General features: G+C 42.3%; 2 long non-coding RNA genes across 11 annotated transcripts; both read right to left on the reverse strand.

The window, feature by feature from the left end:
- Window positions 1-3,355: 3,355 nt before the first annotated feature.
- Window positions 3,356-6,112, reverse strand: LOC123138055 (uncharacterized). 2 transcript variants are annotated; one of them, XR_006468829.1, is made up of 5 exons: window positions 5,740-6,112; window positions 5,532-5,623; window positions 4,795-4,935; window positions 4,580-4,698; window positions 3,356-3,915 (listed from the first exon to the last, which is right to left on the reverse strand). It is a non-coding gene; the product is annotated as an uncharacterized lncRNA (long non-coding RNA). The 2 variants fall into 2 exon arrangements; XR_006468828.1 differs by lacking the exon at window positions 3,356-3,915 and having other exon boundaries at window positions 4,245-4,698; window positions 5,740-6,107.
- A 3,797-nt stretch (window positions 6,113-9,909) lies between these two features.
- LOC123138056 (uncharacterized) lies at window positions 9,910-19,944 on the reverse strand. 9 transcript variants are annotated; one of them, XR_006468838.1, is made up of 6 exons: window positions 18,234-19,944; window positions 17,866-18,127; window positions 17,569-17,694; window positions 12,691-15,051; window positions 12,421-12,515; window positions 9,911-12,018 (listed from the first exon to the last, which is right to left on the reverse strand). It is a non-coding gene; the product is annotated as an uncharacterized lncRNA (long non-coding RNA). The 9 variants fall into 9 exon arrangements; XR_006468834.1 differs by adding an exon at window positions 16,078-16,256 and having other exon boundaries at window positions 12,421-15,051; XR_006468835.1 differs by having other exon boundaries at window positions 9,912-12,018; window positions 12,421-14,717; window positions 14,823-15,051; window positions 18,234-19,943.
- Window positions 19,945-23,926: the final 3,982 nt, after the last annotated feature.

Consider the following 23,926-nt stretch of genomic DNA (forward strand, 5'->3'; position numbering starts at 1 on the left):
TTGTGCCTATATCAGGCCATCAAGTTTCAGCTAGTTGTAACGGGGAGTATCATATACTAGTATCATATGCATAATACTACCTCCCTAATGCATAGTATCATATATTAGTATCATGTACTCCCTCCGTCTGAAAATACTTGTCCTAAAAATGGTTGTATCTGGACTTATTTTAGTTATAGATACATCCATTTTATCTATTTTTAGGACAAGTATTTCCGGACGGAGGGAGTAGTATTTTATTTATTGTCATGCATGACACATAGCAGTATAACAGTTATTATGATACGGTATCAATGATATGATATACTCAACTCTTTTTTTTATTTAATTCTATTCTATGACACCTCATTAAAATTGTCTAGTTGGCATGCATAATAATAGCTATGATACTACTATTATAACCAGCCTCATGTCGCGAGGGAGAGGAAAACTAGACGAGGCACAGGTGGAGACCAGCCATGCATAGGCCAGATGAGAAACAAAGCCGCTGGCTGGTCGTCCTGAGATAGTAACTCACAGGCCAACACCGTGAGGCATGCACACACGTAGAAGAGCCCGAGCACAAGCACGCCGAGGCTCTCCTCGTGAGCTCGCCTACCACGAGCACATCCCTCGTCAGAAGCAGCCATTACCATCACACGCACGCGTTGCTCGCAATCAAATCACCATAAGAGCGGTCGCGGCAGGACGCATCAAACACACCGTCAAACTTGCCATAGATCGCCAAAAGAGCGACGCGCAAGTGAGAAGATCCACAAAAATTGGGAGATCAGCCGAGAGAGATCTTCCTGATGCTTCAATGGCCAACATGCCGGGGCACTTGATACTCTTCTTTACTGGTGAGCTTTACCCTCAAGTCTCCTCTCCTAAATTTTCTTTATGAAGAAATACTCCGCGACACAAGCATGTTCGTCATCATGGATCATGTTGCCAAACCGATCGGTGCCGTCAGAAAGACAGATGCAAGGATAAATTCCTCCATCGAAGTGACACCCGAATCATGACTTTCCGGTGCGGCAGAATCCAAGTGCAAAATACAAACAAGCACGGGATGTCTTTTTTTATATGATAATACGTGTCTCCTTAATAAAATAAAGATTCAGTTACAAGCCACGTGAACATCGACGTTATAGGACTGAAAACATAGGATAATCCTATGCAAAAAACCAGCGTCTGTCACTCTCCACTAAGAAAAAGGAGACAGATCACCTCTTCACACGAGCTCGACACGGCTCCATCGCTGATCAGCAGCTTTACGGACCTCCAAAGTAGTTTGCTTGAAGCAAAACCATTGCCGTTGAAAGAATCAGACCGGGGCAACATGTCCCCGGACACGCCATCGAACTCCAGAACTGACACCCCCACACGACTATGACATCGGAGGAGGAAACCAGAACTGTCAGCTTTTAGCCACAAACCCAGCACAAGATACACCATCTTCCAGCTGTCACTTGCCTAGACAATCGTCTGCGCGTACTCCTGGACGACAAAACCTCCCTGCTCCACCATGACGTCGGAGATAACGCCGTAGCAACGGGGACAGAGCAGAAGGAGAGACACACCTGATGGAGTCACCGCCGCCGCCTCGCCGACACCATCCATGAACCCTAACGTCGCCGATCTGAAGGATCGGCAAATACACGATGCCATCAACTCCGAGACGCCGCCATGATCAGCACCGCCAGTGTGAGAGTGGAGTTGAGGCAGATTTATTCGCCCGGGCGCCGCTCCCACCACCCCAACGACGCACCACACCTACAAATCCAAACCCTAACTACTGAGCGGAGAAACGGGGTCCCCCCTCCCTCCTGCTGCCGGAGCAGCAGCCGGAGGGAGAGGGGGCCAACTTCCTGGACGATGGAGATCGGTGGAAGAAGATTCGCTTCCCTAGTCGCCTGGTTGTGGCGGCGGTTAGGGCAGGGGGAAATGCCTCGCGTCAACTCGTCTCCGATTGATCTGGGGACCAAGGGCTGCTACTTGCGCGACAAGCATGGGATGTCTACTCCTACAAGAATAGCTCACCGTTACATCGTACAAACCGTGATGAGCGTATGCGGCCAAGCCAAATACGGAGTCAATACAATATGGTTGAAGTGCAGCCCCTCACAAGGAGGCGAGCTCCATAACATCAAAATTCGTGGCGCCCCTCACGAGGAGGCAGACTGATTACCGCATTGATTTCCCCCTTACGAGGAGGTGACATTAATCCTTACGTCCGCCCTTTATGAGGAGGCGGATCATTGCACTAATTTCATCCCTTACGAGGAGGCGAGATTAGTCAAGTTACGCCCCTCATGAGGAGGCGAGCTCATTACGTTGATTTCGTCCCATACGAAGAGATGAGATTAATCCCTATGTGTGCCCTTTACGTGGAGGCGGAACGAATCATTATACTGATTTTGCCCCTTACGAGGATGTAAGATTAGTCAAATATTGTTGTAGTTCCGCCCCTCACGAGGAGGCGAGTTCTGTAACACTAAATTAGTTTCGCCCCTTACGAGGAGGTGAGACTAATCTCTATATTGTTTCTGCCTCTTACGAGGAGGCGAGGAAATAATCTGACATTAATCTTGCTCCCACGAGCATGCGAGTTTAATATACGTTTTGTTGCAAGCACCGCCTAATATGCATTTGTGATATTTTTCTTCATCGACATCTTGGTCGAGTGTCGACGAGACCAAAGGCTACACATACATCACCATTATTTCCACCACATGTCCAATACCGACGAGGCTAGGCAAAACTATGGCTGAGTGCCGACGAGGCCGGGTCACTGTTCTCTTGACATGTCTCAAACCTATAGGGTCGGACACATCGTTGCTAGGCACCGATGAGGCGATAGCTACACATGTCCGCGTCTGATGAAATCAGGGCGATACATGATTGGGTACCGATGAGGCGAAAGTCATCCCCTTCATCTACACATGCTGTTGATCGCACCAACATGTCGATAGTACATGTGACTGGGTATTGGCGAAACAAAGCCACCCGCACAAATATTCACATAAAATATCACATGCGTATGGATGAGCAATCCAGCACACGACGACCACCATCAGCGCAGCTTAATCGAAGGTATCCCGTGGGCTCGATCCCGCGGATGTAATTAACCAGATGCTTGCAAACACACCGGGAATCATTGAACTACCCAATCACCTAGTCAGATACTCCGTGAGGGCGATGTAGAAGGCAAAAAAGGATAAAATTCCTATGGGAGCATTATCTTGTATTTTGTAGGATGCAATGATATTAATAAAATGCAGTGTTCCCCCATGTTCATTTGTCCATCTATTTTTGTCTATCTTTCATTTGTCCAACTATTTTTGTCTATCTGTTTAGTGTATTTTTCTTGTTTTCTGTAAACAAGTGGCAAGCCCGTATATATTTATTTCTTGTACGCATTAGGAAATACCCTCCCTAAATAGGGAGCGGCGCGTTTCTTTTTGGCGAAACAAAATGGCACGCCCAGTGGGACCTGATTCTCCTCCCATCTTTGCTGCACTCCAATGGTCGTCAAATTTTCCAAGTATTTGTTTGCTTGTCCAAATCACCACAAGAGGATGTTGTAAAAAAATAGCACGCATCTAGTGCGTCAAAATATATATGCACATGTACATCCGTGCGTTCAAGCTGAAAATGCACGGAGCACACATGGTGCCTCTGTTCCAAATTATTTTGCACAGGAAGATTGTCCCTGTTTGAAAAGAAATAGGCAGCACTGGTTGAGGTTGTGTATCAACCAGAGTAGTGGACCACATGTACTGATTGGATAATCTATATAGACCATCGTAATCCTCATCAATCACTGTCAAAGATCATATCATCATCTAGGCAATTTTGTTAAATATACAACATTGTTTGCGGCAGTATATTAGGAGAAGCAGGACTTCGTAATCCTTGATGTATCATCAATCACTGTCAAAGATATCGTCATCTCAGCAAAAAAAATAAATATACAACATTGTTTCCTGCAGTATATTAGGAAAAGCAGAACTTCGTAATCCTTGATGTATCATCAATCACTGTCAAAGATCATATCATCATCTAGGCAATTTTGTTAAATATAGAACATTGTTTGCTGCAGTATATTAGCAGAAGCAGAACTTATTGCAAGGAACATGTTGATAGCACCATATCAAATTGTATTCATTTTGCTTCATACCATAGTGATGTGGATACTTATGAAATATGTGTAGCTAGAAATTTGAAACTCTGTGAACCTAAACTGTTGTGGCACAAGTGACTATTATATGGATGGTTCTGGTTTTATTAAGATAGGAAGATGGAATATGTTTTCTTCCAAACATACATGAACACCATGGCCATGATAGAAACAGAACATTCATGCTGTAGAAACGGCAATAGAAATCCCACCTCCAACAGGAAAATTAACTCTGAAATTACTAATTGAAATGAGCCATGGGTGGCAGCTGTAGGATTCCAACTTACAGGTAGCCTCATGATATTTACCTGGGGCTCGGAAAAGGCCTACTGGTACCAACAATATTATTCAACATGCAAAGAAAACAGCTAGGTACACTAAACTATGAATGGAGATAACACATTAAATTGTACATACCCCCAAAAACCATTAACTCGCAGGTCATGGTGGGTCTTTCGCACTTCACCTGAACCCTGTCACGAGTTATCCTCTCAATCTGCTAGAAATACCACAACCTCTTTCAAGTTTCATCAATCCTACACAATCCACAATAAAGATGTTCATTATAAGAAATACAGCCTATATTTATAATAGAGAATACTGAAGCATTGCATGTATACTCAGTCGCTAACCTCTTATGGCCATTTTCTCAAACATCTGATGAGCCACTTAATAAAAGAAATCAATCCTGATGGTCACAAAATCATCACATACATGCAGCTCACAGAATGATGTTTTCAATCTTCTGCTGCTTCTTTTGTACTTACACAAGCCTAGGAACAAAATCAACACATTAGTATGATCTATCCAACATCAGTCATTGGAGCAGAGACAACCAAAATTGGCTAACAAGTTGTAAACTAACTTTGGAAATCTCATGCTGCATAAACATATCAAGCAATTCCTCTTCTCTTCACCACCCGTTTTTTTCCACTCAGAGAAAAAATCACATGTTTGTCAAGAAATCATAATTAAAAAAGCCGCGCCTAGGCTCTAGGCGTTGGCAAAACGCATTGCGCATAACTATGTTTAATCCACACATAATTGCGCATAATCATGCGCTTTAGTCAGTAGAGCGCAAGCCGGTGGCAAAACACACAATTAACGCCTAGCGCTTTTTTGAACTTTGCATGAAACCAAAAGGAACCTAACCCAAGGAAGAAAATAGCTTGCAGCCACACAGGCATTTTATCGAGCAGGTCAAAAGCATGGGAGAAAGAAAGAGGCTCACCTTGGAACAAACGCACAACAGAAGACAAAGCAGCAAACCAGAAGATGAAAACGAAATAAGAAAAGAGCATGAATGAGTAGATAACGCAAGCAATGGACGCGCGAAATCGATCCGGTGGAAGAGCACGTAGATCCTTACCCTAACCACACACATAAATGACCCTCTGGACAGGGTGGATCACATCCCTCTGGTTCGATCCCGTGCAGCGTCGTGTTCTTGCGCCACCACTCCTGGCAGGGCCACAAGGCGTGAGGGGTGAGAGACAACTAACGAAGTAGATCGACACGGGAGGAGACGCACCAGAAAAAGGGGATCTTAAGGTAGGAGGAGGCACAGAGCTCCTTACCTTGACTCGGATGTCGAAATTGCCGAGGCGAACGCCGCCACCGCTGCCATACGCGTCCAGGTCGTTGGCCGTGCTTGGCGGCACTCGGTGCTCCCTACACCGCGCCATTCACTGGTGGTGGAGAGGAGAGGAGGCGGCCGCTCCCGATGGTGGCTGCAATGGCCCATATGCTACTCTTGTGGATGCGGCCTAGCCGCTCATCACTGTGGACGGGGGCAGGGGAGGAGGGATGCGAGGCTGGAGGCAGAGGGGATTGATGGATAGGGTTGGCCAATCCGGCTGCACGTTCCTACCCATCGGTCTGCGGAGATCAGCCAATCCCACGTCGCCCACGCTCGGTACGGCCATTGAAAGAAACATATGATTGGATTTTTGACAGTGCGATGAAAAACATCGAGCGAGGTAGATCGAGCGAACCAGAATAGCCAGCGCTCGCATGTGCCGTCATTAGGGCATCTCCAACAGTTTGTATGTTAGTTTGTTGGAAAATATGTCATGTCATCAACCAAAACCTTAAGATACAACAACTACAATGGTTGTATCTTGTTTGCCCAATAAAATGTGAGATAATAAATAAGGTGCTCTCTCATTCTACATTGGAGCTTGTGCAAGGGGTGTTGGTTCATGTACATACAACCTTCCTCTCTTCTCTCATTTATTGTATGACACATCATCAAAAATCCTATATGACAAAGTCTACCAACAACTATCTTACAACCATTGGAGATGCCCTTAGGCGGGTAGCCTAGTCAAGTTTATATGTTCGATTACAAAGTCAGGAATGCATCTTGACATTTGCTCCCTTTAACCTCGTCTAACCATGTAACCTTACACAAAAATGCACAGTAATTTTACAATAGTAATTTCTCTTTTTCTAGTGTAGTTCATAACTTTACTGCACACAAAACAACCGACGTATATAAGCACAAGACCAATTTCGAGGGACACAAACTTATTTCACAAGCATTTTATTCTTACGGTGGATGGAGGCTGGTTTAACCCACCGTGTGAGTTGGCTGGGTGATAAATAAGGCTTTGGATTTAGATTAAAATGTTCAGAATGGTACAAAACATCCAAATAGTAAGGAAATTACAACTATGTTCTCAGGGAGCCAAACAAAAGTCAATCTCCAGAATGAGCCAAAGGCGTGCCGTCACTGCCTCTCCATTGTCAAAGCTGTCCTAACCATGTATCCCGTGGTCGGGAAGAGCGTCATGCTTAGATCACCTGCAAATCAAAGCAATATGTCGGAGTTTGGCCCCTTAATAAAACATGTCAAGGTCCGGAGAGTATGTTTTTTTTGCGAATTAACTTATGTATTACTCAAATTTTGGGGGTTACTATCTTGTCCATCTGTAACTGAAGGAACACTTTCGAACAACAAGAAAAATTGCACATGGATGAATTTGGCAGACATGCTCGTTCGTGTTGATAAACACCAAAAAAATCTAACTACGCCATCTAACTTATATTTGGTATTGTCTCTTGAAAAATATATTTCTTGTTTAGGTACTCCTTCTGACTCTCATTTGATATTTAGCATCTCTTATACGACCCGTGTAATGTGTTACTTATAGGAGCAAGTAATTTGATCTAGTTACTATGTCGAATTTATCGAATCATGCTCGGTTATATATGGCTACGAGAATATGATGGTGTTTTAGTTCTGTACTGCATACACAAATCGTGGGATTATATACTCAAATTGTGATATTTTAGTAATTGATATATTTTATCTCAACTTATGGTAATGTATATATCTATATAGAAAATTCATCCTTTTCATCATCTTCTTACGAGTTTTTGATACATGGAATTCATATTATAGTCGCCCCAAATGATTTTCAATGTATTAGTTTAGTGATGCGTAATATATGAACAAATAACATACAGTCTCTATCACCTTAGTCTAATGTTTTTTCGGGCACACATCAGTTCAACAAGGCTTGGTTTTCAACTTAATAACATTATAAATGAAATGAAAATATAAAATATGTTAAAAAATGAGCATTTAGTAAAGTTTGTTGAAATAAAACAAAACTATATATTTACAAGTCGTTGTATTTGTTTCTCAAACTAGTGTAGTTTCCTAATTTTGGTGGCAAGTATTGCAAAGTTGTTCTTTCGATGTGGATATACTGAATAATATATATAATTGGAAACCTCTATTGTTGGTGGTTGGTGGATATTTATTTAATTCTATTTATCAAGTGAGATATTTTTTAAGAGATGATGATGTGCTCCAGATTTTTATGGCCAGGAGACATGAAAATTTAAGAAATGTTGAGTTTAATGATACATATGAACTATTTTGTAAGATGAAAATGCAGTTGAGTTAGTATAACTGCCAAAACATATCTTTCTCTAAACTATATGAAGACTATTGAATTGTACATTAAACAAATTGAAATGTGGCCACACGTAAATGAAATTCTTGACCCACCATTGTTCAAAATTTGGCTATTGCATAGGTGCATTGGGTAGTACATTGTAAGGTTGGTCATATAGGGTAGAGGTGGATAGGCTGGATGACCAAATAACTTTGGTTGCTGCTATAGCGGCTGGGTCCAAAGGTAGAGGATCTGTGATGACTTCTGGGCCAGCATTAATGGTTAGGACATAGAATTATTTGAGTTCATCATAGGAAACAAAGCCAAAACCAGATCTTGCTAACATCATTCCATGTGAATTCAAGAACAAATTAAAGGCATCCCCTTTTTGGGGCTCTCCATACCCTATCAGCATTACCAAGTGACCCATTTGTATAGTAATATTTTTCATCTTCATCATGCTTCACTGGGCACCTACAGATTTCATCTTTGTTGATGTCACAAAATTGAACTATTGTCACCAGAGTTGCTAGCACAAGCCAACATCTAAAAACTCCTTAATTTGTGCAACTGGAAGCTTCTTTTAATGGTTGTAATCTCTATACATGTTTAAATCCATCTTTCCTTCCACCAAGATCTCCTTTTCTCTTTGATATGTGTCTTCTGTGTGTGGGTTCCATGGAGTTTAACACACTCCACATTGGTGCAGGAACCCCTTATAGGATTTTGCTACTAGCAACGTCTGGTTCAAGGCACATGCAACAAGTGTTTTGCCAAAATACTAGCATCGTTTAGGAAAAAGTATGCACTGCTAGCGAATATCTACTAGCATCGCATACAATAGGTAGACGCTGCCATAAAGGTGAACATGACACTCCCACTAGTCTGAAACTACTAGCTGAGTTTGAACATTCAGAACGTAACTACTACCTCCGTCCCATAATATAAGAATGTTTTTATACTAGTGTAGTGTCAAAAACGTTCTTATATTATGGGACGGAGGGAGTAGTTCAGAAGCTAGGAGTATGCAATGATGTATGATGCGCAACTAATGTAGAGTGTGGACCCCATGATCTAGCCTGGACGCGGCTAAAGATGCACACAGTGGTCGCGCATCTTTTGTAACCGCGCTCCATTAGTGCTAGCATGTATATATTGCTCGTTTAAAATACATGTACACTAAAAAAGTTGAAACAGAAAACCATGCTTGAAATCCTTATAAAATGTGCGCAACTTCGAACAAATAATAATTAATTGGCGTATAGCACATGTCTATACCCCTATATAGTGTGCGAATATTTTGAAAGATGGTCGTTGGATGAAGCCAATCCGACGGTGCAGAGATGGCAAATCCGAGCACTACTGGCCGTTGGATATCATCTATATTCTTTGCCACATGTACAATCTAGAAGACTCCATGGTTGAACTTAAACATAGTGCACAAACCTCAAAACACAAGCACTTCTTCTTTGTTTTAGAATCTTCCGTATCATAATTGCCCAAAAAAATTTCTACATGAATTGCCATTATTTGTTTTTACTTTATGCTTTACAATGCACAATTCCATGAATCTTAAAATAGATTAGCTTTTTTATAAAAACTAATTGATTTTGAATGAGATAAACTATAAGAATTAAACAAATATCTACATCATGCATATATGACTCAAAGAATACATGCTATAATGTGGTATTTATTCATAATTTGGTTGCCAAATCTCATGCGTGCAATGCATGTGTACCTTACTAGTACTAGTAAAATGCCCGTGCGTTGCTACGGGCTAAATTGCATACAAATGTATCAAACAACTGATTAAGGCTCAAGGTCAAAGTTCATTTCTCCCTCATACGTCCAAGCATGTTCGACATCAAACGAGCACCCAATAGACTCCCCAAAATTCAACGTTCTCAGTTCAAACTCCCCCAAATCCAGCCCATATGTGGGGGAGAAATGCGGGTGTCCTAACTATCCTTCATGTAATCTCCAACATGGGGCCCAACAAAAAAACCACCACACAACCCACCCTTCTCTTTTCCTGTTGCCCCCCCCCTCCACTTTTCTGCCATAGTGAAATAGTTCTTGCTGGAGCCCTCTCCTTTAAAACCGGATGACGCCCACCTCACCTTCGGTGTGGCGCCCTCTCTCTTTCACACCATACTTCCCCATGGACCGCCAAAAGGTCCCCTGCCAACCGCTCCGCTCTCCGCCCTGATCCCCTCCACTCGGGCTCGTGCCGATCCGCCACTGCTATAAAGGGGGAGAAGGCATGCGCCGCTCATGACACCCCCCACCCCCGAGCCAAGAAGGCAGATCTAATGTCTCCTGAGCCATTGCCACATTGTATCATACTATTGAATATCGTGCATTACCATGAAACAAAATACAATATCAACCGTTGGGCATGCAATAGATACACCACCGTGTTCGTTATTAACTCTTAAAACAACCAACCAATGCATTTACCCTTCTATCCTAACAAAAAAATTGTACAACTTGATGAAAAAATTATGAACTCCTCGTTTATGCAATTCGCTGCAAAGCCATCTCTAATGAAACATAATTTGTCACATTTTCTAGTAGAGCGCCCATGCGTTCCAATGGGAACCAAAAATTGACACCCTTATAATATAATAGAGGTTCTTCGAACACCCAATATTGTAAATTTGGCATACATATTTTCCAAAGGCAATTTAGAATTTCGTATTTAGTAGGTCCATACATGCAACCCCCTGCTCATCTATTCAGGTGTGGGACCAAATAATGGGTATCAAAATAACGAGAATTGCAACCATGTATATATCATAATTTACAAATTTAAAAATCTAAAAAATATTGATTTTCCAAGATTATCGTCAGCAAAAGTTCACAAAAAGATTAGTGTGGACGTCACCGCCACTACGATGCCTATACCCGAAAACCCTAATTCCATCAGTCCGGGCGACTACTGGAACCACATGAAACCATTTGACCCTCTCTCTCCCCAACTTGCTTTTATTTTTATTTTTCAGAAAGAAGAATCCCAAACTTGCTTTTATTTTTATTTTTCAGTAAGAAGAATCCCCAACTTGTTGTTGACTTTTTCTATGCCAAATGAAATGCTCTGCATTTTTTTGCCAATATAAATGATGCACGCATTCTGTTTCACTATTTGTCTGGGACATAACTCTCTAGTCATATATATATATAATACCACATCTGATGTATTTATTAGGTGATGGGTCATTTAATATTGCATAGTATTAGGATGTAAACTTACCCAGCATGGTTCCTTATACAACCCGGGCAATTTCGAAATTGATGAACAATAATTTAGCCTCTAGACCCTCATTCAGTGCCGTTATATATAACCCATTCAAAACATTCATTATGAATATTCTGAAAATAATAAAAATGATAGAAGAAGGGGTAATATACATACGTAATATTCATATTCTTCGCCGGTTTACCCAGAATCACTGGATTAAAGAAGCTAATGAATTTACTAATAGGTCTTAGAAAAGTCAATGAATATGGAATAGAAATCACACTTCTTCTGGATTATTTTGAACTGAAGTGAGGATGTCTATCCTCGGGTTGAATTAATTAATCTGTGTGGTAAAAAGATACAATAGGTTAAGCGCATAATAAGCAACTGGCACTAACACAGAGCTACACCCAAACTTATCATATACTCCCTCCATTCCGTAATGTAGTGCGTCAGCGCTTTTCGAGATTTAAGTTTGACCATAAATTTAACTGGTTAAATTTATGGTCAAACTTTATCTCAAAAAGCGCGGGTGCACTACATTATGGAATGGAGGAATTACAACATTATGCATTTGACATGGCAAGATATTTTTATCAACCATAATGTATGCACTATTGATAGACATGAGATGGTTATCAGTAACCTCAAAAGATGCATAATTTCCTTATCAATGCTGCACCTTAAGGCCAAAACTCAGCAACCTGAACAGATAAGACCATGCTCATCATATAACTCAATTTACTGACATAACATATGGTGTAATAACAAAAGATGAAGCTAAAACTTTTGAAATCCCTACCATCTTTTAAGAGCTAAACTTTTCTATTAGTTGTGAACTTCCATTTGATATTTCTCAAATTTGTGTTTTTTTAAGATTAACACATGCAAAGCAAAGTTTAGTATTCAGAACTGGAACTCTGCAATTTTAGAGAAAAGTTTAATAACTAAAGCTTGAGAAACAAATGCGGTTATAAATACATGACACACAAAGTTCAGTACAATTCTGAACTATGGGGGTTGTAAGTTTTATTTCCAAAGCATGACACACGACTTCTAAGCTTCCTATCATTGTCATTTTTTTGAAAATACAGAAAATAACATACCTGGATTTTTTTCTATGAAATAGGGACGGTAAGACTTCCCCCAAAATTATCTGTGCACAACATCTGATGGAAGGCCCGGCAGTCAGCAAACAACACTTAGGGAGGAAGCGCATAGATCGTCAGTGTCACACCATATATAGCTCAGTTAGTTGGCATGTACTGTCATACTTGACATGTTAATATTTAGTAGATCCATCCATTATATTGGTATATCCTCCAACTGCAGTATGTGCAATAAGGAATGATCAAAAGAGTGAATGAATCACGTACATACTATACGTCCAACTGGAATTGGAACCTAGTGTGCTGTCTTGGCAACATCGCATTGTTCCAACTTCCAAGGGAACCCATCAGCCTCCCATACGTTGTCACAAAGGAACCCCGTCTCCATTTGCTCCATGCCTTCTTTGCTAGCGCCATCATCAAAGCCTCATCGACCCTCGGCAAGTGCACATGCTACAACCATGTCCGACACCGCCAGCACTGCTGCACTCGCATAGAACCTGACCTCAGGCGTTGCTGTAGAGGAATCAACCGTTCATTCTTCTAGCAGTTGTCCCAAGCTGTAGCTAGCATTGTATAGAGATTAGAAGGTTAGAAGAAATAACGTGAATGTAATCTTAACCAAGTAAACAGTCACATTAATACTTATCTAACACCGCCAAGGATAACTTCACTAAAAAGCAATCTTTGCAGTGCAACTTGTAAACGCAACTATCATCTGTTTTGTTATATGGGTTATATCACTCATGTTCATTTTTGGCAAGATTCAAATATCAGAAAATAGCTTCATTCAAAATTACAGTTCTGAAGAATTTCCATGTTATACAGAGAATTACTAATCTCATAGATACTCTGTTGCATTAGCAAAACACAAGTGCACATTTACTGCCTTCTAGGATCACAACCGGAGATAGACACATTAAATAAAATACTTAAAAGCGGATAATCTCTACAAAATGCGCACTTCGGCAAGATGTTACAAAATGCCCGTGCGTTATAACAAAAGCGAATGAAGCGGATAATTCTACTGATGAATTATAAAATTCCTGCAATTTGATGCTCACTTCGGCAACAAATACTTAAAAGCGGATAATTAACTAAAAGGTGAAGCAGAAGCATGAACTGCTAACCGTTACTTGATGACCTATCTACACAATTGAGAGAGTCTGTATGTAGTATTATGCCTATCAATATCACAAAGATGGATGTGTACTTTCCTTGCTCCTAGACCATGAACTAAATTGATATAATTTTCTTGTCTTCCTCCCTTCGTCTTGCATGGAACCAAGCATTACTCATACTCCATTTTTACACAACTGAAATAAATAATCAGATAAAAGTCTGAACAACTTCCCACAAAATAAAAGGGCATATCTAATGAAACACGTTCAGTCAAAAAAATGTTCTCACTGGAGAGCACATCAATGTAAAATGAAAAGTATCAATCAAGTTCTAAGTTGTACACCGCCAAGGATAACTTCACTAAAAAGCAATCTTTGCAGTGCAACTTGCAAAGAGAACTCTCATCTGTTTTGTTATATGGGTTATATCACTCATGTTCATTTTTGGCAAGATCCAAATATCAGAAAATAGCTTCATTCAAAATTACAGTTGTGAAGAATTTCCATGTTATACAGAGAATTACTAATCTCATAGATACTCTGTTGCATTAGCAAAACACAAGTGCACATTTACTGCCTTCTAGGATCACAACCGGAGATAGACACATTAAATAAAATACTTAAAATCGGATAATCTCTATAAAATGCTCACTTCGACAAGACGTTACAAAATGCCAGTGCGTTATAACAAAAGCGAATGAAGCGGATAATTCTACTGATGAATTACAAAATTCCTGCAATCTGATGCTCACTTCGGCAACAAATACTTAAAAGCGGATAATTAACTAAAAGGTGAAGTAGAAGCATGAACTGCTAACCGTTACTTGATGACCTATCTACACAATTGAGAGAGTCTGTATCTAGTAGAATGGCCGTGCATTGCCACGGGCATTTGAAATCTTCTACTGAAGTTGTATATATAATATAACATAATGCATCTTAAACTTCACATACATACAAAAGATAGCCAGTAAAAATCGGGTAATAATTGAAATCCACTTCACTTGAAATGTAAGTTGATGAAAAAAATATAATTTGATGATATGTACATAGAAAACCATGACCGCACTAATACTTTGTTACGAATTAAGATTTCTACTTGATGCGCTTAAGATTTTCTCACACAATATCAATAATGATTTTTTTAGCTTCATTCCCATGGTAATAATCATCCTACAGAAGCAATATATGTAGTTAGCATGAATGTTTCACAAGGAAGGTCTAAGAATGTGCAACGGAGAATACTCATCGTGCAAATCAAAGGAAGCAATTCTTTACCTTTTCACAAGGGCATAAAATCAGAAATAAAATAGCCAGACACATCTGCAATTGAATAACTTAATATTACCTTCAATATAGTAATAACAAGAATAAATTTACCCATCCACTGGAAATTAAACATATATATAAATAAATCTTTTGCGGCCCATCATCTCTACGTCAGTGCCTATGTCATGTCAGTCGACATTTTTGAAGCATCATCCAAATCCATAAGTTTTTATATGACCTATAGAGGTGGAAGATATAAACAGTTATTAGGAAACTATATGTTAAAAATCATGAATTTAAAATATATATTCAATGGTCAACAGCTAGAAATGAACAGTGCCCATTTTTAACTGAATGAGTAACATAGTGCTTTTTAGTAGATTGAGTGGCATCCCAATTTTAATAAATTGTAGGCTCATCTATAAATTACTATTTGATTATTATTCTTGGTAATTTACTATTTAGGGTATGTGATATTCTAGCAGAAAAAATATGTTACATTTCTCTAGAGAAAAAACCGAATTTCCCTCTATATAAAAAACAACCGATTTTTCTAAAAATCAAATGCAGCCAACCTCTCATTTGCTTCTTATCTTATTCCGCAAAAGAAAAACACAACTCACTCCTCTCACTCTCTAAACACACAGGCACAAGCCTCACTCTTCCCACAGTCGTCACCCCCGCCACCTCTCCCCGACATAGCGTCGCCTCGCCTCCTTTCCCTCCTAGGCTTGGATCTGTGGCCTCCGGTCCATGCTCACCGCCCCCTCCCATCCCTCAGTTGCAATATTTCCCCTCTCCTGCGAGCCACGGTATAAGCTCCGGCCAGGTCTGGTGAGCGGCGGTGAGCACACTTGGCGTGGTTAGTACCTGGATTCGGGCTTGACGACGACTTGTGACCCCGTACGGGTCGCCCCGTCACTTATCCCTAGCTCCCCTCCAGCCTCTGAGTTGTGACCACGTGGTCCACGCCCTCATTCCTCGGCGACATCTGCCGCCTTTGTCGTGATGTCGTCCCACCGACCCTTCTGCTCCCCTCCCGGCTCCGAGCAGCCAGTGCGGACACTGAGAGAGATGTATGTTTATGGATTATATGTTTTACTTCGTGCTGCTACTGCAAAGATGTTCTATTAGTTTGTTTGGCTGTATTGTGATGACCATCAGAAACCAACTCCCTTTGCTATTCGGACTGTTCAATTCAGTTCTAGCGACTCCGAGGAAGCAATGTGTTATATGTCTGACATAGGATTGAGAACTAACTTACTTGAAGATCTGGATAACCTCAAACCTCTTTTCTAAATATTAACAGGCTGATGTTTTTGCCGAATTTCATCAACACTCCACAAAAAATGTAATGAGTATGCAAGCTCCTGAATTGGAGTATCATTATGTAACTCCAGAAAGTTTTCTGTGGTGCTGATACATACATCATGAAGCTTACACCTGTTGTGGTATTCATATTCAGATTCCACATGAATAAAAAGCTTAAGTTGTCACATAATAAGAGATAAAGTAGAAAGCAAGCAAGAACAAGTGAGGACTCAAAACAGCAAGTACCAAATATGCCAACGTTGCAAATATTCAGCGGCATGTAAGCGACAAAAAAACCACACCTTCCTGTACCATCAACAAATTGATCTTCCTTCTAAAAGATACCAATGACCTCCAAATTAAAGAGCAATTCTTGCAAGCAACTGTATTTTGCAAGCAATTTCACCTTGAAGGAAATTAACGTTTTGTTTTCCAGATAATTGACATGGTGCAGTTAAGGCCCTGTTTGTTTCATAAGTCCTAAGACTTTTGAAAGTCCCAACTTATAAGTCATAAGTCCCTACCTATTTGTTTATAGGGACTTATAAGTCCCGAGTCCCTACATGTTTGTTTACAGGGGCTTATAAGTCCATGTTGCACCGCTGCAACGAGGCTCGGGAGAGGGCCTGTCCGGCGATTGGAGGCACCGCTGCAACGAACCGAGGCGGGGCGGCGAACCGAGGCAGAACGAACCGAGGCGGGGCGGCGATAGGGCGACGACGGGGCGAGAGGCGGGGCGGCGACGGGGCGAGAGGCGGGGCGGTGACGGGGCGGCGACGGGGCGAGAGGCGCGGCGGCGGCGGCGATTGGACCGAGAGGCAGGCGGCGTGCGGGGAACGAGCCTGGAGCGACGCGGGGTAGGTCCGGCCCGGGATAAGTCCCAATAAGTTCCTCCCTGAGAGTCTTATTTGATAAGTCCCAAATCACCACAATAAGTCCCAATATGTCCCTTGTGTTTGGTTTAGGTGGGACTTATAGGGACTTTTTTAAGTCCGTAAACCAATAAGTCCCTGGAAACAAACACCCTCTAAGTAATCTTGACAATTAGCTGATATTCGTGATCTATATGCCTGATCTATATGCCTGATCTATATGCACATTCAAGATGCCCTATAAACGTCAACCATGTTAAAACCAACAAAGACGGCAAGAAGCCTACATAGTAGTGAAGTACATCCTTAGACAAAAACAAGGAGATCTTTCCTTGAACAGCAAGGAGCGCACACTTGTTTCACAACTCCAAAGTGCAGAAAACAGAGCATGGAATGCACACAAAAAATGATCAAGATGACAAGAAATTCCTGGTTCAAATTTAGTCGTTTCAATTTGTGTCCCATTTCACCTTATCTGATGGAACTGGTAAGTTTCATTTGAGAGAGAGAGAGAGAGACAGACAGAGAGAGAGAAAGAGAGAGAGCTTAGCTAGTGGATTTGCCTTGCTCACCCATCAATAATGGCGAAGAAGCTGCAGAGCACTGGAGAATGCGCCACTAAACCTCGGACTGTTTCTTTTCCTACTGTTGCTTCTTCTCTGGCTGCTTCCTTTTCTGCTGGACTATTGCTCTAGTTTCTGCTGGACAATGTAGTCTGTTCGTATCAGGATTAGCCTTACAGCCATGGGATGGTACAGAACAATAATCTACAGCGACAACAATAAGATGACCAAGTTCGACTACAAAAAAATGATATATAGTTTAACTGCAAGTATGCCAACAAAAAATAAGAGATTCACCCCCCTTACATATTTGATAGTGAAGAAGTTTTTGTCTACTTTTGCCGCCTTTTGGCCATTGTCGTTGACAAAACCCATATGCATCCAGCATTTGACCTCACTCTCAGGATTCGCTACTCGGCTTTGCGCGAGCTCATTCGCGTGATGTGGAAAGATAAAATATTGAATATTAAACACTTGGCCTAAATAATGCCCGCTCATTGCACTACAATCAGTATGTCATTCCGGCCTTTCACGGCCACAAGGAATTTCCCAGAATCGCTCACCCTCCCTAGCACAGTGAACAAAAAAATGCAATTTTGTGAAGGATAGCACTTGACTAAAGGAAACAATAACAAAAATTTACCTCAAAGTAAAAAGGGTAAAATAGTAAGCACCTTCCATAGTACAGTTTCTACTGCTGCTATCCAGTACAGTTTCCTTCAGGTAGTAGTGAACAAAAATGGACAAAAAGGAGAGCTGATATGAGAAAGAGAAAATTAGCATACCGGCATGAGCTATAATTCAAGTGCTAGTTCAACTTACACTCAACAGAGCAAATCATTGTGCATGTTTCACGCACCTAAAAAAAATCTAGTTCAATTGAGAGACTCACCAGAGTACTTTATATGGTCTTTCTGCACTTTTTCCTGTCGAAGTAATATAACTTGATGGAGAACTCAAGATAAGCCCATCCAGTTTACTTCAATATACAATGCACTAACAACAAATAGTTTTATGAAAGAAACAGTAGCTTCCCTTATGGGATGCACATCTATACCTAAACCGCTGCACGAGCTCACCCTTGGCGGCTACCTGTTTGACACGAAGCAAATGTTCACGATGGAGCAGATGTATTGGTCACCAAGCGCAGAGGAGCGCATGCACGACAGCAGGGTTTCCTCCATGTTTGTCATCCAACCGTAGAGCGATCAAACCTACAGCGTGGCATGCTTTCCCGTCTAGTAAAAATTGGAACCTGCCCTCACTGATTTGCTAATCGGTTGATCAAACTGAACATAGGTACAGAGCTTAATGTGCGACTGATGGGTAGGTTAAGATTGGAAATTGGGTTCAGTAGTAGTAGTCCAAAACCAAAACTTTGAGATGGTTGGGTTGGTATTGTCGGTCATGGATTGGAGTGGGTTGGTTTGGTGGATTTTACTTGACGGACGGGTGGTATATTGCAGTTTGGATTTGATTTAATTTGGGTTTTGGAGCATTCCCATTTCCCAGGTTTACATAGGCATGTAAATGCTTCAGCCAATGGGTTGGGTTGGGGTTCAGTTTGAACTGAATATGCATGTACAAAACTGAAGCTTCAGCCAACGGGTTGGGGTTGGGATTCAGTTTGAACTGAATATGTATGTACAGAACTGAAGTTGCGTACGCACGCAGATGCAAATAGAATTGGGGGAAGAAGAGGATCGGAGGGGTTGGTTACCTCGGGAGGAGCAGACGTCCCCGGTGAGTCCAACGCCGTGGCCGTGCCTCGCTCGCCGGCGGCCTCTTCCTTCCCTTCCGTAGGGTAGTAGATCATCCTCCTTGCTGCGTGTCCCGATGCACGCACGGCCGCTGGCTCGCTCGCTCGCGATATTCATCAGCGGCGATGGACCTCTCCTCGACGCCGAGCTCTGCGCTGGCGAGGGCCGCCCCTTGACGGGCGTCCTCTCCTCGAAGTTGAGCGCGATGGGCCTGACAACCTTGGGTGATGCAATCACCCCGGCATAGCCGGCGCCGCTATGCTTCTCGGCCCAGGAGCCCCTCCGCGGCACGGCGGACTTCTTGGCAGGCTCGGGCGAGCCGACAACGAGCGGGTGGTGCCTCGGGATGGGCGTGGCGCCGAGCACAACGGGGACGGGGGGACCCCGGGTCGAGGCGGCGACTCCGCTTCTGGACGGTTGGTGTCGTCGCGGAGGAGCGGCCATGCGGGAGGACCGGAGGAGGTGGGGACTGTGGAGCGGAGTGTAGAGAGGCCGGCGGCGGAGACGTCTGGGCGCAACGTGCTGTCCCTCATCTCTTCCCTCGTGCGGCGGCTAGGGTTTGCGGAGGGAGGGTGTGCGTTGCCTCGCTCGTGGGTTTTTTCTTGTTGGTTTTCTTTGATAGGTTTTCTTTCCTAGGTTTTTTTTCGACGTGCAGGCCTCGCTCGCTATCTGAGGCATCGCTACCTCCATCGGAGGCATCACTCGACGGTCCAGGAGAGAATCGTTGGGAGGTGGGAGGTGGGAGGAGTACCAAAATAGGTACAAAAAAACTGGGTGAGATGGGACAAAAATAAAACCCGGAACGCGACCTACCAACTGAGACACTAGGAATAGAGATACAAAGTTTTGTAGTCACATGGCTAATGATGAGCCTGCTATACCATATTTCTCTCAAACCAGATCGCACTTTTGCCCTTCGAAACTTCAAATCTACCATTGATACCCCGCGCGGATTTCTAAGGAACGTATTTGAAAACTTTTGTGTAACACATTGAAATTATAAACATAGCTTCAAGTGTTCATATAATGACAATACCAACATTCATTTATTTTTAGACCACATTACATTCTCTAAAAAAATACAAAAAATGCCATAGTGTTTGATTTATCCCATAATTTTTTTAGGAATTTCTCAAAATTTTAATAAAGAACACCTAAATATACAGTAAAAAATAGTTTAATAAATTGGAACACAAAACACCCATTGTTATGCTTAAAATACAAATATGCATAAACTCTACCAGCAGCGTCTGCAAAGCATGCACACGTGGTTAGTGCCACACGAGGAGCTGTTTTCTTGCGCACACGCTACTAATGACATTATTATATTAAGTACCCTTGAAATATTAAAACAACCCCCAATAAATCCATAATTAGATATGTGACTATAAATGGTGCATATTACATGCATACAAACTTTTGAAGTGAAATAAATGACAACACTACCATCTCTCTCAGACCAGCCGCACTTCCCGAAACTCCATTGGGATCACCATGGAGACATCCCTCGGTTTCTAAGGAACCTCTACCAAACTTTTGTGTAGCACTTTATAATTTTAACCACAACTTCAAGTGGTATATAATGACTCCACGCCAAGTTCCAAAAAATCTGGAGTTCGTTTACATTTAAGAAAAAATATCAAACACCATTTAAAAATAATTGGTCTGTTGGCCCATAAAAACATTTGTTTTTTCCAATTGTTTTCATTAAAAAAACAATAGTGCACTTAACACCTTGTATAGCAAAAAATTGGAAAACAAAACAAACTTATATTATCCCAAAACCACTAAAATCTTAGTATGGCATTACCAGTGTTTGCTTCCTGGTCGCGCTCGTGCACGTAAAGCACATGCCGCTGGATCATTGGTATACAAACCGACACGTAACTTAGCAGCGTGTCGTGAAGGCACATGCGGCTAGTGGATTGGCATACAAACTTTGGCGCGCGCACACACACACATGCATGCATGCATGCATGCATCTCCCATCGTCGGCCATCCCTACGCCTAAAGTCGGCCTCAGCGCCAACGCTGACGCTCATTGATGGAGTCCTGGACTAGGAGGGTACTCATCATGTCATCTCCCGACCAGGAGGGCCGTACTGAGGACCCCCGTGGTGGTTCATTAGCGGGTCACTTCTGGCAGCCCATGACACATACGAGAAAGATTCAACAAGACTTGACATACAAGACAAGGACTCCTCTCCTCCGACGTAGCCGACTATGACTCTTGTTATCATAGGCCTTCGGTACATTATATAAAACGAGACCAGGCTAGTCGATAGATATTATAATCTTACATACACAAGCTTGAGGTAGATCAACATGTACTCTGTACCCCATTATCGGTGTCAAAACTGGAAGATCTCGGGTAGGGCGGCCCGAGCTGTTAGATCGGATCGATGGATAACAAGAGAGAGAACACACACAAAGTTTACCCAGGTTCGGGCCCTCTCCATGGGGGTAAAATACTACGCCCTGCTCTTGCCTATATTATGAAGTATCAAAGTACAGAGTTGATCTGCCTCGAGATCGTTGGTTGTGGTCTAAACCCTATGGGTATGATGAATGTATGGATGGCCTCTACAGACTAAACCTTCTGGTTTCTATAGTCACCAGGGGTATCTAGGGTTACACATGGTCGGTTGCATCTAAGAATTTACATGCCGAATCTAATTTGATATGCTCAAAGTACACGCCAAGTCTTCGGTCGCTGCACTTTGAAGGCCTTCGGAGTCCTCCCTCCTTAATGGGCTGGTGGTCCGGTCCATACATTAGTCCTGCTAGGTTAGGACCCCCTAATCCTGGACACTATCACACATCCACAATCAATGCAAACAAAGTAGGACGTAGGGTTTTATCTCTTCGAGAGGGCATGAACCATGGTAAACCACTACAAAAAAGACACATCCATGACATTATGGTCTGAATGAGAACTTTTTCTGTCATGGATGTGACCCTTCCATGATGATAATTTTGACAAAAACTTGTATCATCGTAGATGTGTGGGCTCCTACTTCTATGACAAAAAATTATGATAAAAAATGAGCTTTTCGTCCTATGCGGATCGGATGCGGACCTGCATGACATTCTTTAGGCCGTCCATGACGTAAAACTCCTGGTAGAAGTGAGGGTGAGATTTTTTTGGGGGGGAATTTCCCGGTTATGGTGGGAAATCGGTGGGTGGTCGGGTCTTGCGATGAAGTGTGGTTTGCGTCTTTCTCTAGTACGCGCGTGTGTGCAAGGCATTCACTAACTGAACCCGTGCAAGGTGTTCACTTACTGAACCTGATCGATCCCTCGTCTTACTGAACCCGAGCGATCGATCCCTCACACTACATATTGAACCTGAGTGAATCCCTCGCAGTACTACTGAACCTGAGTGATCGAGCTCGCTGCTTACCGAACTCGAGCGATCCTTTCGATGTTTACTAAACCCGAGTGATCCCTTCCCTGCTTACTGAACCCGATCGATCGATGCGCGTATGTTGTTGTGCGAGACATGAGTTGACCTAGCGGCCGGTTGGTTGCCCCTCAATGAACATTGTCCCTTGTTGTTGCACGCGTGAAACATAGATCGAGTCAAGACTTGCATCGTACAGAGACATGGTGAGTTGACCTAGCCAGTTGGGTAGTTGTGTATGAACAGTTCCCGTTGCTGCCGCTTGCTCATACGCCCACCCCAGCCGGTGAGGGTTGGATGTGTTGGGAAACATAGCAGAAAATAAAAAATAACGCCTACGCGCACCAAAGATCAATATGAAGATGCATTACGGATTGCGATCATGATCGTTACCATCACCGAGTTGTAGCAGAAGAAGAATGTGTCGGTGTAGATCGTACTTGGAGTCGCTCGAACCATCAATGAACAATCCAATGAACCGTCGAACAGTCCCTTGAACCAAAGACGGAAAGCCTGACCTCTCTACTTGGTTGCAAGTGTGAAACCTTCACAATTCGTCAGTGCTTCACCATCCAGAGCTAACCATCGCCGGAGAATTAGAGGGAGGAGATTAGAATCATACTAGGCTTCTAGTTATGAGGATTAGAGGAACTAGGTCTAGCTCTAATTAGATCAACTAGGATTTGGCCTTTTAAGGACCGTTGATATTAAATTAGGTATAAAAGACCACTAACAATCATATTATATGTAATTTAACATCCCCAGAAACATTTTCCACCTATATATTATTTATCAATAATACCCAGTATTACCTGATACTCTCCGAAACCCTTCCAGTGACCCCGAAATGCTTCCGGTTTCTCTCGAACTATTCCAAATACTTAAAAAATGATTTCACAAATATATTCACAGCATTCTTGTCGTACTACCACTCAACCGATCATGATTGCCTTAAGCTTGTGACCCTGTAGGTTCGGTAACTCATAGACATGAACGAAACCGTTCGTTCAATGACCGACAGCGGAGCTGTAGACGGCCATATCGATCTCTACGGGAACATGAATGATATTAAAGTAAACCTTTGGTTATCATGTGATGTTTCCTTTGCTTCATGATACTTCACAAAACCTGGGATGCATCGGTATCCTCCTAAGTCATCACCATGCTCACTATTACCGTTATCCTCATTACCAGTTTTGTTCTT

Source organism: Triticum aestivum, chromosome 6B (genome assembly GCF_018294505.1).
Source record: "Triticum aestivum cultivar Chinese Spring chromosome 6B, IWGSC CS RefSeq v2.1, whole genome shotgun sequence".
Classification (NCBI taxonomy): Eukaryota; Viridiplantae; Streptophyta; class Magnoliopsida; order Poales; family Poaceae; genus Triticum; species Triticum aestivum.